Below are 15887 nucleotides of genomic sequence, written 5' to 3'. Positions count from 1 at the left end.
AAGCGTGCTGGGCCCATAACCCAGAGGTCGATGGATCGAAACCATCCTCTGCTAATATTGCTTGATTTTTCATCCTAGGACTAATCTGTCATTTCCACCCTGCCAGCAAGGAAAAGCGCAGGCTTGTGCTAGCTATGTGAGAAAAGACTTCTCAACTATCTGTCTCTGCTGTAAATCAAGAGAGTGATCGTCAAAGGATCAACCCTATACTTTGAAAGTAAAGATACCCAATTAGAAGCATAAATGACAGGTGGGACCTTCACACGTTTTTCGGGGCATGCTTTGAATTTCATTCTTCCCTTTTTGTTCTGCTTTTATCAATCTCCTATGCATTTCATGGAATTTACTCCCTTTCTCTTCGCTGCTTTGCTTCCGATGCTGCCCATATGCTCATTTCCACTATTTGTACTGCTGCTTTCCATTTCTTCTCTTCTGCACAGCTTTGTCCTTGGTTTCAATCCCCAGTTCTTTACCCTCTGCAAGACAATTTCTACTGCTTTTCATGTTGGTATCCACACCAAATGCACCATTGGAACCGGTGCAAGATTGCCACTGCACTCGGCGTTGTAACATCTGGAACCTAGAGGACACACATCAGAGGGCGTTGGTGGTATAGTGGTGAGCATAGCTGCCTTCCAAGCAGTTGACCCGGGTTCGATTCCTGGCCAACGCAGTGCAAATATTTATATATTCTCCAAGCAGGATATATTTTAATGCAACATGTCACAAAACTGAAATATCAGAAACAGAATAATCAGCCGTTATATAAAAAAATAAACAAACACGTAGGTAGACATCTCGATCGCCTCATCTGCTACATTCATTGTCCCAATATATGCTATTTTCCATAAAGCACTCACCACTCACATGTGCTGATAATAAATATTTTGCTGGGGGCAGGCAAGGAAAGGGCTGAGCCCCGACCAGACATTATAACCCCAGCAACCCTATTTTAAAAAGCATTTCTAGGCGATATCTAGCCTCTGAAAATAATAGGCAAGATCCACCGATAAATCTGGCAAAAGTCCCCAAGATTTTGTGCATACTTGTGCTCTCACCTGAATGCAGCGCCACCTTGTAACCATCGGATGTAACTGCGGCTCAGAAAAATGTTTTATCAGAGGGCAAGTTGAGAGGACTCCAAGTGGCAGATTTCCACGGAAAGAGCCTCTCGCTGCAGCAGGAAGGTTGGATACTTCAAATTGGCATAGTTTCCTGTCCAGCGTCCTCTCACGTCCCGAACGCTCCCAAACACTCAAAAGCCTCACACCGGGTAAGCCCTCACCGGGTAGATCTCTGGCTCCCAGGTAAAGCCAAATCCTGAGTATGCTAGTGCTAGGATCACAGAGAAAGGACAGGGACAGAGAGCTGCTGTCTTGGTAAAGGCCTGAAACGGCTAATTCCTAAGAGGGTCTGCACTTTCAGTTATGACTGACTGTGAGTGGGGAAGATGAAGATTTTCTGTACCCAGCATACCTTGCGATGTGCTTAGGCAAATGAGGAGAGAGCCCCTCCAATCCCTTGCCACTCCGCTGAAAGCTCCTCCTCTGCATAAAGAGAGCACTTTCACAAGGGAGCAGAGTGGCGCAGCGGAAGCGTGCTGGGCCCATAACCCAGAGGTCGATGGATCGAAACCATCCTCTGCTAATATTGCTTGATTTTTCTTCCTAGGACTAATCTGTCATTTCCACCCTGCCAGCAAGGAAAAGCGGAGGCTTGTGCTAGCTATGTGAGAAAAGACTTCTCAACTATCTGTCTCTGCTGTAAATCAAGAGAGTGATCGTCAAAGGATCAACCCTATACTTTGAAAGTAAAGATACCCAATTAGAAGCATAAATGACAGGTGGGACCTTCACACGTTTTTCGGGGCATGCTTTGAATTTCATTCTTCCCTTTTTGTTCTGCTTTTATCAATCTCCTATGCATTTCATGGAATTTACTCCCTTTCTCTTCGCTGCTTTGCTTCCGATGCTGCCCATATGCTCATTTCCACTATTTGTACTGCTGCTTTCCATTTCTTCTCTTCTGCACAGCTTTGTCCTTGGTTTCAATCCCCAGTTCTTTACCCTCTGCAAGACAATTTCTACTGCTTTTCATGTTGGTATCCACACCAAATGCACCATTGGAACCGGTGCAAGATTGCCACTGCACTCGGCGTTGTAACATCTGGAACCTAGAGGACACACATCAGAGGGCGTTGGTGGTATAGTGGTGAGCATAGCTGCCTTCCAAGCAGTTGACCCGGGTTCGATTCCCGGCCAACGCAGTGCAAATATTTATATATTCTCCAAGCAGGATATATTTTAATGCAACATGTCACAAAACTGAAATATCAGAAACAGAATAATCAGCCGTTATATAAAAAAATAAACAAACACGTAGGTAGACATCTCGATCGCCTCATCTGCTACATTCATTGTCCCAATATATGCTATTTTCCATAAAGCACTCACCACTCACATGTGCTGATAATAAATATTTTGCTGGGGGCAGGCAATGAAAGGGCTGAGCCCCGACCAGACATTATAACCCCAGCATCCCTATTTTAAAAAGCATTTCTAGGCGATATCTAGCCTCTGAAAATAATAGGCAAGATCCACCGATAAATCTGGCAAAAGTCCCCAAGATTTTGTGCATACTTGTGCTCTCACCTGAATGCAGTGCCACCTTGTAACCATCGGATGTAACTGCGGCTCAGAAAAATGTTTTATCAGAGGGCAAGTTGAGAGGACTCCAAGTGGCAGATTTCCACGGAAAGAGCCTCTCGCTGCAGCAGGAAGGTTGGATACTTCAAATTGGCATAGTTTCCTGTCCAGCGTCCTCTCACGTCCCGAACGCTCCCAAACAATCAAAAGCCTCGCACCGGGCAAGCCCTCACCGTGTAGATCTCTGGCTCCCAGGTAAAGCCAAATCCTGAGTATGCTAGTGCTAGGATCACAGAGAAAGGACAGGGACAGAGAGCTGCTGTCTTGGTAAAGGCCTGAAACGGCTAATTCCTAAGAGGGTCTGCACTTTCAGTTATGACTGACTGTGAGTGGGGAAGATGAAGATTTTCTGTACCCAGCATACCTTGCGATGTGCTTAGGCAAATGAGGAGAGAGCCCCACCAATCCCTTGCCACTCCGCTGAAAGCTCCTCCTCTGCATAAAGAGAGCACTTTCACAAGGGAGCAGAGTGGCGCAGCGGAAGCGTGCTGGGCCCATAACCCAGAGGTCGATGGATCGAAACCATCCTCTGCTAATATTGCTTGATTTTTCTTCCTAGGACTAATCTGTCATTTCCACCCTGTCAGCAAGGAAAAGCGCAGGCTTGTGCTAGCTATGTGAGAAAAGACTTCTCAACTATCTGTCTCTGCTGTAAATCAAGAGAGTGATCATCAAAGGATCAACCCTATACTTTGAAAGTAAAGATACCCAATTAGAAGCATAAATGACAGGTGGGACCTTCACACGTTTTTCGGGGCATGCTTTGAATTTCATTCTTCCCTTTTTGTTCTGCTTTTATCAATCTCCTATGCATTTCATGGAATTTACTCCCTTTCTCTTCGCTGCTTTGCTTCCGATGCTGCCCATATGCTCATTTCCACTATTTGTACTGCTGCTTTCCATTTCTTCTCTTCTGCACAGCTTTGTCCTTGGTTTCAATCCCCAGTTCTTTACCCTCTGCAAGACAATTTCTACTGCTTTTCATGTTGGAATCCACACCAAATGCACCATTGGAACGGGTGCAAGATTGCCACTGCACTCGGCGTTGTAACATCTGGAACCTAGAAGACACACATCAGAGGGCGTTGGTGGTATAGTGGTGAGCATAGCTGCCTTCCAAGCAGTTGACCCGGGTTCGATTCCCGGCCAACGCAGTGCAAATATTTATATATTCTCCAAGCAGGATATATTTTAATGCAACATGTCACAAAACTGAAATATCAGAAACAGAATAATCAGCCGTTATATAAAAAAACAAACAAACACGTAGGTAGACATCTCGATCGCCTCATCTGCTACATTCATTGTCCCAATATATGCTATTTTCCATAAAGCACTCACCACTCACATGTGCTGATAATAAATATTTTGCTGGGGGCAGGCAATGAAAGGGCTGAGCCCCGACCAGACATTATAACCCCAGCAACCCTATTTTAAAAAGCATTTCTAGGCGATATCTAGCCTCTGAAAATAATAGGCAAGATCCACCGATAAATCTGGCAAAAGTCCCCAAGATTTTGTGCATACTTGTGCTCTCACCTGAATGCAGCGCCACCTTGTAACCATCGGATGTAACTGCGGCTCAGAAAAATGTTTTATCAGAGGGCAAGTTGAGAGGACTCCAAGTGGCAGATTTCCACGGAAAGAGCCTCTCGCTGCAGCAGGAAGGTTGGATACTTCAAATTGGCATAGTTTCCTGTCCAGCGTCCTCTCACGTCCCGAACGCTCCCAAACACTCAAAAGCCTCACACCGGGTAAGCCCTCACCGGGTAGATCTCTGGCTCCCAGGTAAAGCCAAATCCTGAGTATGCTAGTGCTAGGATCACAGAGAAAGGACAGGGACAGAGAGCTGCTGTCTTGGTAAAGGCCTGAAACGGCTAATTCCTAAGAGGGTCTGCACTTTCAGTTATGACTGACTGTGAGTGGGGAAGATGAAGATTTTCTGTACCCAGCATACCTTGCGATGTGCTTAGGCAAATGAGGAGAGAGCCCCACCAATCCCTTGCCACTCCGCTGAAAGCTCCTCCTCTGCATAAAGAGAGCACTTTCACAAGGGAGCAGAGTGGCGCAGCGGAAGCGTGCTGGGCCCATAACCCAGAGGTCGATGGATCGAAACCATCCTCTGCTAATATTGCTTGCTTTTTCTTCCTAGGACTAATCTGTCATTTCCACCCTGCCAGCAAGGAAAAGCGCAGGCTTGTGCTAGCTATGTGAGAAAAGACTTCTCAACTATCTGTCTCTGCTGTAAATCAAGAGAGTGATCGTCAAAGGATCAACCCTATACTTTGAAAGTAAAGATACCCAATTAGAAGCATAAATGACAGGTGGGACCTTCACACGTTTTTCGGGGCATGCTTTGAATTTCATTCTTCCCTTTTTGTTCTGCTTTTATCAATCTCCTATGCATTTCATGGAATTTACTCCCTTTCTCTTCGCTGCTTTGCTTCCGATGCTGCCCATATGCTCATTTCCACTATTTGTACTGCTGCTTTCCATTTCTTCTCTTCTGCACAGCTTTGTCCTTGGTTTCAATCCCCAGTTCTTTACCCTCTGCAAGACAATTTCTACTGCTTTTCATGTTGGTATCCACACCAAATGCACCATTGGAACCGGTGCAAGATTGCCACTGCACTCGGCGTTGTAACATCTGGAACCTAGAGGACACACATCAGAGGGCGTTGGTGGTATAGTGGTGAGCATAGCTGCCTTCCAAGCAGTTGACCCGGGTTCGATTCCCGGCCAACGCAGTGCAAATATTTATATATTCTCCAAGCAGGATATATTTTAATGCAACATGTCACAAAACTGAAATATCAGAAACAGAATAATCAGCCGTTATATAAAAAAATAAACAAACACGTAGGTAGACATCTCGATCGCCTCATCTGCTACATTCATTGTCCCAATATATGCTATTTTCCATAAAGCACTCACCACTCACATGTGCTGATAATAAATATTTTGCTGGGGGCAGGCAAGGAAAGGGCTGAGCCCCGACCAGACATTATAACCCCAGCAACCCTATTTTAAAAAGCATTTCTAGGCGATATCTAGCCTCTGAAAATAATAGGCAAGATCCACCGATAAATCTGGCAAAAGTCCCCAAGATTTTGTGCATACTTGTGCTCTCACCTGAATGCAGCGCCACCTTGTAACCATCGGATGTAACTGCGGCTCAGAAAAATGTTTTATCAGAGGGCAAGTTGAGAGGACTCCAAGTGGCAGATTTCAACGGAAAGAGCCTCTCGCTGCAGCAGGAAGGTTGGATACTTCAAATTGGCATAGTTTCCTGTCCAGCGTCCTCTCACGTCCCGAACGCTCCCAAACGCTCAAAAGCCTCCCCTCACCGGGTAGATCTCTAGCTCCCAGGTAAAGCCAAATCCTGAGTATGCTAGTGCTAGGATCACAGAGAAAGGACAGGGACAGAGAGCTGCTGTCTTGGTAAAGGCCTGAAACGGCTAATTCCTAAGAGGGTCTGCACTTTCAGTTATGACTGACTGTGAGTGGGGAAGATGAAGATTTTCTGTACCCAGCATACCTTGCGATGTGCTTAGGCAAATGAGGAGAGAGCCCCTCCAATCCCTTGCCACTCCGCTGAAAGCTCCTCCTCTGCATAAAGAGAGCACTTTCACAAGGGAGCAGAGTGGCGCAGCGGAAGCGTGCTGGGCCCATAACCCAGAGGTCGATGGATCGAAACCATCCTCTGCTAATATTGCTTGATTTTTCTTCCTAGGACTAATCTGTCATTTCCACCCTGCCAGCAAGGAAAAGCGGAGGCTTGTGCTAGCTATGTGAGAAAAGACTTCTCAACTATCTGTCTCTGCTGTAAATCAAGAGAGTGATCGTCAAAGGATCAACCCTATACTTTGAAAGTAAAGATACCCAATTAGAAGCATAAATGACAGGTGGGACCTTCACACGTTTTTCGGGGCATGCTTTGAATTTCATTCTTCCCTTTTTGTTCTGCTTTTATCAATCTCCTATGCATTTCATGGAATTTACTCCCTTTCTCTTCGCTGCTTTGCTTCCGATGCTGCCCATATGCTCATTTCCACTATTTGTACTGCTGCTTTCCATTTCTTCTCTTCTGCACAGCTTTGTCCTTGGTTTCAATCCCCAGTTCTTTACCCTCTGCAAGACAATTTCTACTGCTTTTCATGTTGGTATCCACACCAAATGCACCATTGGAACCGGTGCAAGATTGCCACTGCACTCGGCGTTGTAACATCTGGAACCTAGAGGACACACATCAGAGGGCGTTGGTGGTATAGTGGTGAGCATAGCTGCCTTCCAAGCAGTTGACCCGGGTTCGATTCCCGGCCAACGCAGTGCAAATATTTATATATTCTCCAAGCAGGATATATTTTAATGCAACATGTCACAAAACTGAAATATCAGAAACAGAATAATCAGCCGTTATATAAAAAAATAAACAAACACGTAGGTAGACATCTCGATCGCCTCATCTGCTACATTCATTGTCCCAATATATGCTATTTTCCATAAAGCACTCACCACTCACATGTGCTGATAATAAATATTTTGCTGGGGGCAGGCAATGAAAGGGCTGAGCCCCGACCAGACATTATAACCCCAGCATCCCTATTTTAAAAAGCATTTCTAGGCGATATCTAGCCTCTGAAAATAATAGGCAAGATCCACCGATAAATCTGGCAAAAGTCCCCAAGATTTTGTGCATACTTGTGCTCTCACCTGAATGCAGTGCCACCTTGTAACCATCGGATGTAACTGCGGCTCAGAAAAATGTTTTATCAGAGGACAAGTTGAGAGGACTCCAAGTGGCAGATTTCCACGGAAAGAGCCTCTCGCTGCAGCAGGAAGGTTGGATACTTCAAATTGGCATAGTTTCCTGTCCAGCGTCCTCTCACGTCCCGAACGCTCCCAAACACTCAAAAGCCTCACACCGGGTAAGCCCTCACCGGGTAGATCTCTGGCTCCCAGGTAAAGCCAAATCCTGAGTATGCTAGTGCTAGGATCACAGAGAAAGGACAGGGACAGAGAGCTGCTGTCTTGGTAAAGGCCTGAAACGGCTAATTCCTAAGAGGGTCTGCACTTTCAGTTATGACTGACTGTGAGTGGGGAAGATGAAGATTTTCTGTACCCAGCATACCTTGCGATGTGCTTAGGCAAATGAGGAGAGAGCCTCACCAATCCCTTGCCACTCCGCTGAAAGCTCCTCCTCTGCATAAAGAGAGCACTTTCACAAGGGAGCAGAGTGGCGCAGCGGAAGCGTGCTGGGCCCATAACCCAGAGGTCGATGGATCGAAACCATCCTCTGCTAATATTGCTTGATTTTTCTTCCTAGGACTAATCTGTCATTTCCACCCTGCCAGCAAGGAAAAGCGCAGGCTTGTGCTAGCTATGTGAGAAAAGACTTCTCAACTATCTGTCTCTGCTGTAAATCAAGAGAGTGATCGTCAAAGGATCAACCCTATACTTTGAAAGTAAAGATACCCAATTAGAAGCATAAATGACAGGTGGGACCTTCACACGTTTTTCGGGGCATGCTTTGAATTTCATTCTTCCCTTTTTGTTCTGCTTTTATCAATCTCCTATGCATTTCATGGAATTTACTTCCTTTCTCTTCGCTGCTTTGCTTCCGATGCTGCCCATATGCTCATTTCCACTATTTGTACTGCTGCTTTCCATTTCTTCTCTTCTGCACAGCTTTGTCCTTGGTTTCAATCCCCAGTTCTTTACCCTCTGCAAGACAATTTCTACTGCTTTTCATGTTGGAATCCACACCAAATGCACCATTGGAACGGGTGCAAGATTGCCACTGCACTCGGCGTTGTAACATCTGGAACCTAGAGGACACACATCAGAGGGCGTTGGTGGTATAGTGGTGAGCATAGCTGCCTTCCAAGCAGTTGACCCGGGTTTGATTCCCGGCCAACGCAGTGCAAATATTTATATATTCTCCAAGCAGGATATATTTTAATGCAACATGTCACAAAACTGAAATATCAGAAACAGAATAATCAGCCGTTATATAAAAAAAAAAAAAAACACGTAGGTAGACATCTCGATCGCCTCATCTGCTACATTCATTGTCCCAATATATGCTATTTTCCATAAAGCACTCACCACTCACATGTGCTGATAATAAATATTTTGCTGGGGGCAGGCAATGAAAGGGCTGAGCCCCGACCAGACATTATAACCCCAGCATCCCTATTTTAAAAAGCATTTCTAGGCGATATCTAGCCTCTGAAAATAATAGGCAAGATCCACCGATAAATCTGGCAAAAGTCCCCAAGATTTTGTGCATACTTGTGCTCTCACCTGAATGCAGCGCCACCTTGTAACCATCGGATGTAACTGCGGCTCAGAAAAATGTTTTATCAGAGGGCAAGTTGAGAGGACTCCAAGTGGCAGATTTCCACGGAAAGAGCCTCTCACTGCAGCAGGAAGGTTTGATACTTTAAATTGGCATAGTTTCCTGTCCAGCGTCCTCTCACGTCCCGAACGCTCCCAAACGCTCAAAAGCCTCACACCGGGCAAGCCCTCACCGGGTAGATCTCTGGCTCCCAGGTAAAGCCAAATCCTGAGTATGCTAGTGCTAGGATCACAGAGAAAGGACAGGGACAGAGAGCTGCTGTCTTGGTAAAGGCCTGAAACGGCTAATTCCTAAGAGGGTCTGCACTTTCAGTTATGACTGACTGTGAGTGGGAAAGATGAAGATTTTCTGTACCCAGCATACCTTGCGATGTGCTTAGGCAAATGAGGAGAGAGCCCCACCAATCCCTTGCCACTCTGCTGAAAGCTCCTCCTCTGCATAAAGAGAGCACTTTCACAAGGGAGCAGAGTGGCGCAGCGGAAGCGTGCTGGGCCCATAACCCAGAGGTCGATGGATCGAAACCATCCTCTGCTAATATTGCTTGATTTTTCTTCCTAGGACTAATCTGTCATTTCCACCCTGCCAGCAAGGAAAAGCGCAGGCTTGTGCTAGCTATGTGAGAAAAGACTTCTCAACTATCTGTCTCTGCTGTAAATCAAGAGAGTGATCGTCAAAGGATCAACCCTATACTTTGAAAGTAAAGATACCCAATTAGAAGCATAAATGACAGGTGGGACCTTCACACGTTTTTCGGGGCATGCTTTGAATTTCATTCTTCCCTTTTTGTTCTGCTTTTATCAATCTCCTATGCATTTCATGGAATTTACTCCCTTTCTCTTCGCTGCTTTGCTTCCGATGCTGCCCATATGCTCATTTCCACTATTTGTACTGCTGCTTTCCATTTCTTCTCTTCTGCACAGCTTTGTCCTTGGTTTCAATCCCCAGTTCTTTACCCTCTGCAAGACAATTTCTACTGCTTTTCATGTTGGTATCCACACCAAATGCACCATTGGAACCGGTGCAAGATTGCCACTGCACTCGGCGTTGTAACATCTGGAACCTAGAGGACACACATCAGAGGGCGTTGGTGGTATAGTGGTGAGCATAGCTGCCTTCCAAGCAGTTGACCCAGGTTCGATTCCTGGCCAACACAGTGCAAATATTTATATATTCTCCAAGCAGGATATATTTTAATGCAACATGTCACAAAACTGAAATATCAGAAACAGAATAATCAGCCGTTATATAAAAAAATAAACAAACACGTAGGTAGACATCTCGATCGCCTCATCTGCTACATTCATTGTCCCAATATATGCTATTTTCCATAAAGCACTCACCACTCACATGTGCTGATAATAAATATTTTGCTGGGGGCAGGCAAGGAAAGGGCTGAGCCCCGACCAGACATTATAACCCCAGCAACCCTATTTTAAAAAGCATTTCTAGGCGATATCTAGCCTCTGAAAATAATAGGCAAGATCCACCGATAAATCTGGCAAAAGTCCCCAAGATTTTGTGCATACTTGTGCTCTCACCTGAATGCAGCGCCACCTTGTAACCATCGGATGTAACTGCGGCTCAGAAAAATGTTTTATCAGAGGGCAAGTTGAGAGGACTCCAAGTGGCAGATTTCCACGGAAAGAGCCTCTCGCTGCAGCAGGAAGGTTGGATACTTCAAATTGGCATAGTTTCCTGTCCAGCGTCCTCTCACGTCCCGAACGCTCCCAAACGCTCAAAAGCCTCCCCTCACCGGGTAGATCTCTAGCTCCCAGGTAAAGCCAAATCCTGAGTATGCTAGTGCTAGGATCACAGAGAAAGGACAGGGACAGAGAGCTGCTGTCTTGGTAAAGGCCTGAAACGGCTAATTCCTAAGAGGGTCTGCACTTTCAGTTATGACTGACTGTGAGTGGGGAAGATGAAGATTTTCTGTACCCAGCATACCTTGCGATGTGCTTAGGCAAATGAGGAGAGAGCCCCTCCAATCCCTTGCCACTCGGCTGAAAGCTCCTCCTCTGCATAAAGAGAGCACTTTCACAAGGGAGCAGAGTGGCGCAGCGGAAGTGTGCTGGGCCCATAACCCAGAGGTCGATGGATCGAAACCATCCTCTGCTAATATTGCTTGATTTTTCTTCCTAGGACTAATCTGTCATTTCCACCCTGCCAGCAAGGAAAAGCGCAGGCTTGTGCTAGCTATGTGAGAAAAGACTTCTCAACTATCTGTCTCTGCTGTAAATCAAGAGAGTGATCGTCAAAGGATCAACCCTATACTTTGAAAGTAAAGATACCCAATTAGAAGCATAAATGACAGGTGGGACCTTCACACGTTTTTCGGGGCATGCTTTGAATTTCATTCTTCCCTTTTTGTTCTGCTTTTATCAATCTCCTATGCATTTCATGGAATTTACTCCCTTTCTCTTCGCTGCTTTGCTTCCGATGCTGCCCATATGCTCATTTCCACTATTTGTACTGCTGCTTTCCATTTCTTCTCTTCTGCACAGCTTTGTCCTTGGTTTCAATCCCCAGTTCTTTACCCTCTGCAAGACAATTTCTACTGCTTTTCATGTTGGTATCCACACCAAATGCACCATTGGAACCGGTGCAAGATTGCCACTGCACTCGGCGTTGTAACATCTGGAACCTAGAGGACACACATCAGAGGGCGTTGGTGGTATAGTGGTGAGCATAGCTGCCTTCCAAGCAGTTGATCCGGGTTCGATTCCCGGCCAACGCAGTGCAAATATTTATATATTCTCCAAGCAGGATATATTTTAATGCAACATGCCACAAAACTGAAATATCAGAAACAGAATAATCAGCCGTTATATAAAAAAATAAACAAACACGTAGGTAGACATCTCGATCGCCTCATCTGCTACATTCATTGTCCCAATATATGCTATTTTCCATAAAGCACTCACCACTCACATGTGCTGATAATAAATATTTTGCTGGGGGCAGGCAATGAAAGGGCTGAGCCCCGACCAGACATTATAACCCCAGCAACCCTATTTTAAAAAGCATTTCTAGGCGATATCTAGCCTCTGAAAATAATAGGCAAGATCCACCGATAAATCTGGCAAAAGTCCCCAAGATTTTGTGCATACTTGTGCTCTCACCTGAATGCAGTGCCACCTTGTAACCATCGGATGTAACTGCGGCTCAGAAAAATGTTTTATCAGAGGGCAAGTTGAGAGGACTCCAAGTGGCAGATTTCCACGGAAAGAGCCTCTCGCTGCAGCAGGAAGGTTGGATACTTCAAATTGGCATAGTTTCCTGTCCAGCGTCCTCTCACGTCCCGAACGCTCCCAAACACTCAAAAGCCTCGCACCCGGCAAGCCCTCACCGTGTAGATCTCTGGCTCCCAGGTAAAGCCAAATCCTGAGTATGCTAGTGCTAGGATCACAGAGAAAGGACAGGGACAGAGAGCTGCTGTCTTGGTAAAGGCCTGAAACGGCTAATTCCTAAGAGGGTCTGCACTTTCAGTTATGACTGACTGTGAGTGGGGAAGATGAAGATTTTCTGTACCCAGCATACCTTGCGATGTGCTTAGGCAAATGAGGAGAGAGCCCCTCCAATCCCTTGCCACTCCGCTGAAAGCTCCTCCTCTGCATAAAGAGAGCACTTTCACAAGGGAGCAGAGTGGTGCAGCGGAAGCGTGCTGGGCCCATAACCCAGAGGTCGATGGATCGAAACCATCCTCTGCTAATATTGCTTGATTTTTCTTCCTAGGACTAATCTGTCATTTCCACCCTGCCAGCAAGGAAAAGCGGAGGCTTGTGCTAGCTATGTGAGAAAAGACTTCTCAACTATCTGTCTCTGCTGTAAATCAAGAGAGTGATCGTCAAAGGATCAACCCTATACTTTGAAAGTAAAGATACCCAATTAGAAGCATAAATGACAGGTGGGACCTTCACACGTTTTTCGGGGCATGCTTTGAATTTCATTCTTCCCTTTTTGTTCTGCTTTTATCAATCTCCTATGCATTTCATGGAATTTACTCCCTTTCTCTTCGCTGCTTTGCTTCCGATGCTGCCCATATGCTCATTTCCACTATTTGTACTGCTGCTTTCCATTTCTTCTCTTCTGCACAGCTTTGTCCTTGGTTTCAATCCCCAGTTCTTTACCCTCTGCAAGACAATTTCTACTGCTTTTCATGTTGGTATCCACACCAAATGCACCATTGGAACCGGTGCAAGATTGCCACTGCACTCGGCGTTGTAACATCTGGAACCTAGAGGACACACATCAGAGGGCGTTGGTGGTATAGTGGTGAGCATAGCTGCCTTCCAAGCAGTTGACCCGGGATCGATTCCCGGCCAACGCAGTGCAAATATTTATATATTCTCCAAGCAGGATATATTTTAATGCAACATGTCACAAAACTGAAATATCAGAAACAGAATAATCAGCCGTTATATAAAAAAATAAACAAACACGTAGGTAGACATCTCGATCGCCTCATCTGCTACATTCATTGTCCCAATATATGCTATTTTCCATAAAGCACTCACCACTCACATGTGCTGATAATAAATATTTTGCTGGGGGCAGGCAATGAAAGGGCTGAGCCCCGACCAGACATTATAACCCCAGCAACCCTATTTTAAAAAGCATTTCTAGGCGATATCTAGCCTCTGAAAATAATAGGCAAGATCCACCGATAAATCTGGCAAAAGTCCCCAAGATTTTGTGCATACTTGTGCTCTCACCTGAATGCAGTGCCACCTTGTAACCATCGGATGTAACTGCGGCTCAGAAAAATGTTTTATCAGAGGGCAAGTTGAGAGGACTCCAAGTGGCAGATTTCCACGGAAAGAGCCTCTCACTGCAGCAGGAAGGTTGGATACTTTAAATTGGCATAGTTTCCTGTCCAGCGTCCTCTCACGTCCCGAACGCTCCCAAACGCTCAAAAGCCTCACACCGGGCAAGCCCTCACCGGGTAGATCTCTGGCTCCCAGGTAAAGCCAAATCCTGAGTATGCTAGTGCTAGGATCACAGAGAAAGGACAGGGACAGAGAGCTGCTGTCTTGGTAAAGGCCTGAAACGGCTAATTCCTAAGAGGGTCTGCACTTTCAGTTATGACTGACTGTGAGTGGGGAAGATGAAGATTTTCTGTACCCAGCATACCTTGCGATGTGCTTAGGCAAATGAGGAGAGAGCCCCACCAATCCCTTGCCACTCCGCTGAAAGCTCCTCCTCTGCATAAAGAGAGCACTTTCACAAGGGAGCAGAGTGGCGCAGCGGAAGCGTGCTGGGCCCATAACCCAGAGGTCGATGGATCGAAACCATCCTCTGCTAATATTGCTTGATTTTTCATCCTAGGACTAATCTGTCATTTCCACCCTGCCAGCAAGGAAAAGCGCAGGCTTGTGCTAGCTATGTGAGAAAAGACTTCTCAACTATCTGTCTCTGCTGTAAATCAAGAGAGTGATCGTCAAAGGATCAACCCTATACTTTGAAAGTAAAGATACCCAATTAGAAGCATAAATGACAGGTGGGACCTTCACACGTTTTTCGGGGCATGCTTTGAATTTCATTCTTCCCTTTTTGTTCTGCTTTTATCAATCTCCTATGCATTTCATGGAATTTACTCCCTTTCTCTTCGCTGCTTTGCTTCCGATGCTGCCCATATGCTCATTTCCACTATTTGTACTGCTGCTTTCCATTTCTTCTCTTCTGCACAGCTTTGTCCTTGGTTTCAATCCCCAGTTCTTTACCCTCTGCAAGACAATTTCTACTGCTTTTCATGTTGGTATCCACACCAAATGCACCATTGGAACCGGTGCAAGATTGCCACTGCACTCGGCGTTGTAACATCTGGAACCTAGAGGACACACATCAGAGGGCGTTGGTGGTATAGTGGTGAGCATAGCTGCCTTCCAAGCAGTTGACCCGGGTTCGATTCCTGGCCAACGCAGTGCAAATATTTATATATTCTCCAAGCAGGATATATTTTAATGCAACATGTCACAAAACTGAAATATCAGAAACAGAATAATCAGCCGTTATATAAAAAAATAAACAAACACGTAGGTAGACATCTCGATCGCCTCATCTGCTACATTCATTGTCCCAATATATGCTATTTTCCATAAAGCACTCACCACTCACATGTGCTGATAATAAATATTTTGCTGGGGGCAGGCAAGGAAAGGGCTGAGCCCCGACCAGACATTATAACCCCAGCAACCCTATTTTAAAAAGCATTTCTAGGCGATATCTAGCCTCTGAAAATAATAGGCAAGATCCACCGATAAATCTGGCAAAAGTCCCCAAGATTTTGTGCATACTTGTGCTCTCACCTGAATGCAGCGCCACCTTGTAACCATCGGATGTAACTGCGGCTCAGAAAAATGTTTTATCAGAGGGCAAGTTGAGAGGACTCCAAGTGGCAGATTTCCACGGAAAGAGCCTCTCGCTGCAGCAGGAAGGTTGGATACTTCAAATTGGCATAGTTTCCTGTCCAGCGTCCTCTCACGTCCCGAACGCTCCCAAACACTCAAAAGCCTCACACCGGGTAAGCCCTCACCGGGTAGATCTCTGGCTCCCAGGTAAAGCCAAATCCTGAGTATGCTAGTGCTAGGATCACAGAGAAAGGACAGGGACAGAGAGCTGCTGTCTTGGTAAAGGCCTGAAACGGCTAATTCCTAAGAGGGTCTGCACTTTCAGTTATGACTGACTGTGAGTGGGGAAGATGAAGATTTTCTGTACCCAGCATACCTTGCGATGTGCTTAGGCAAATGAGGAGAGAGCCCCTCCAATCCCTTGCCACTCCGCTGAAAGCTCCTCCTCTGCATAAAGAGAGCACTTTCACAAGG

The 15887-nt window shown here is 45.7% G+C and overlaps 7 non-coding genes across 7 annotated transcripts; all 7 read left to right on the top strand.

Annotated features, from left to right (window-relative positions):
* The first annotated feature begins 2194 nt into the window (after positions 1-2194).
* On the top strand, positions 2195-2266 carry TRNAG-UCC (transfer RNA glycine (anticodon UCC)). The gene has a single exon. It is a non-coding gene; the product is annotated as a tRNA-Gly (tRNA).
* A 1521-nt stretch (positions 2267-3787) lies between these two features.
* TRNAG-UCC (transfer RNA glycine (anticodon UCC)) lies at positions 3788-3859 on the top strand. The gene has a single exon. It is a non-coding gene; the product is annotated as a tRNA-Gly (tRNA).
* A 1521-nt stretch (positions 3860-5380) lies between these two features.
* Positions 5381-5452, top strand: TRNAG-UCC (transfer RNA glycine (anticodon UCC)). The gene has a single exon. It is a non-coding gene; the product is annotated as a tRNA-Gly (tRNA).
* A 1509-nt stretch (positions 5453-6961) lies between these two features.
* On the top strand, positions 6962-7033 carry TRNAG-UCC (transfer RNA glycine (anticodon UCC)). The gene has a single exon. It is a non-coding gene; the product is annotated as a tRNA-Gly (tRNA).
* A 1521-nt stretch (positions 7034-8554) lies between these two features.
* On the top strand, positions 8555-8626 carry TRNAG-UCC (transfer RNA glycine (anticodon UCC)). The gene has a single exon. It is a non-coding gene; the product is annotated as a tRNA-Gly (tRNA).
* A 3102-nt stretch (positions 8627-11728) lies between these two features.
* On the top strand, positions 11729-11800 carry TRNAG-UCC (transfer RNA glycine (anticodon UCC)). Its single transcript has one exon. It is a non-coding gene; the product is annotated as a tRNA-Gly (tRNA).
* A 1521-nt stretch (positions 11801-13321) lies between these two features.
* Positions 13322-13393, top strand: TRNAG-UCC (transfer RNA glycine (anticodon UCC)). The gene has a single exon. It is a non-coding gene; the product is annotated as a tRNA-Gly (tRNA).
* Positions 13394-15887: the final 2494 nt, after the last annotated feature.

Source organism: Triturus cristatus, chromosome 11, assembly GCF_964204655.1.
Source record: "Triturus cristatus chromosome 11, aTriCri1.1, whole genome shotgun sequence".
Lineage (NCBI taxonomy): Eukaryota > Metazoa > Chordata > Amphibia > Caudata > Salamandridae > Triturus > Triturus cristatus.
The sequence above is the reverse complement of the archived record's forward strand: the minus strand, read 5'-3'. Positions and strand labels throughout refer to the sequence as shown.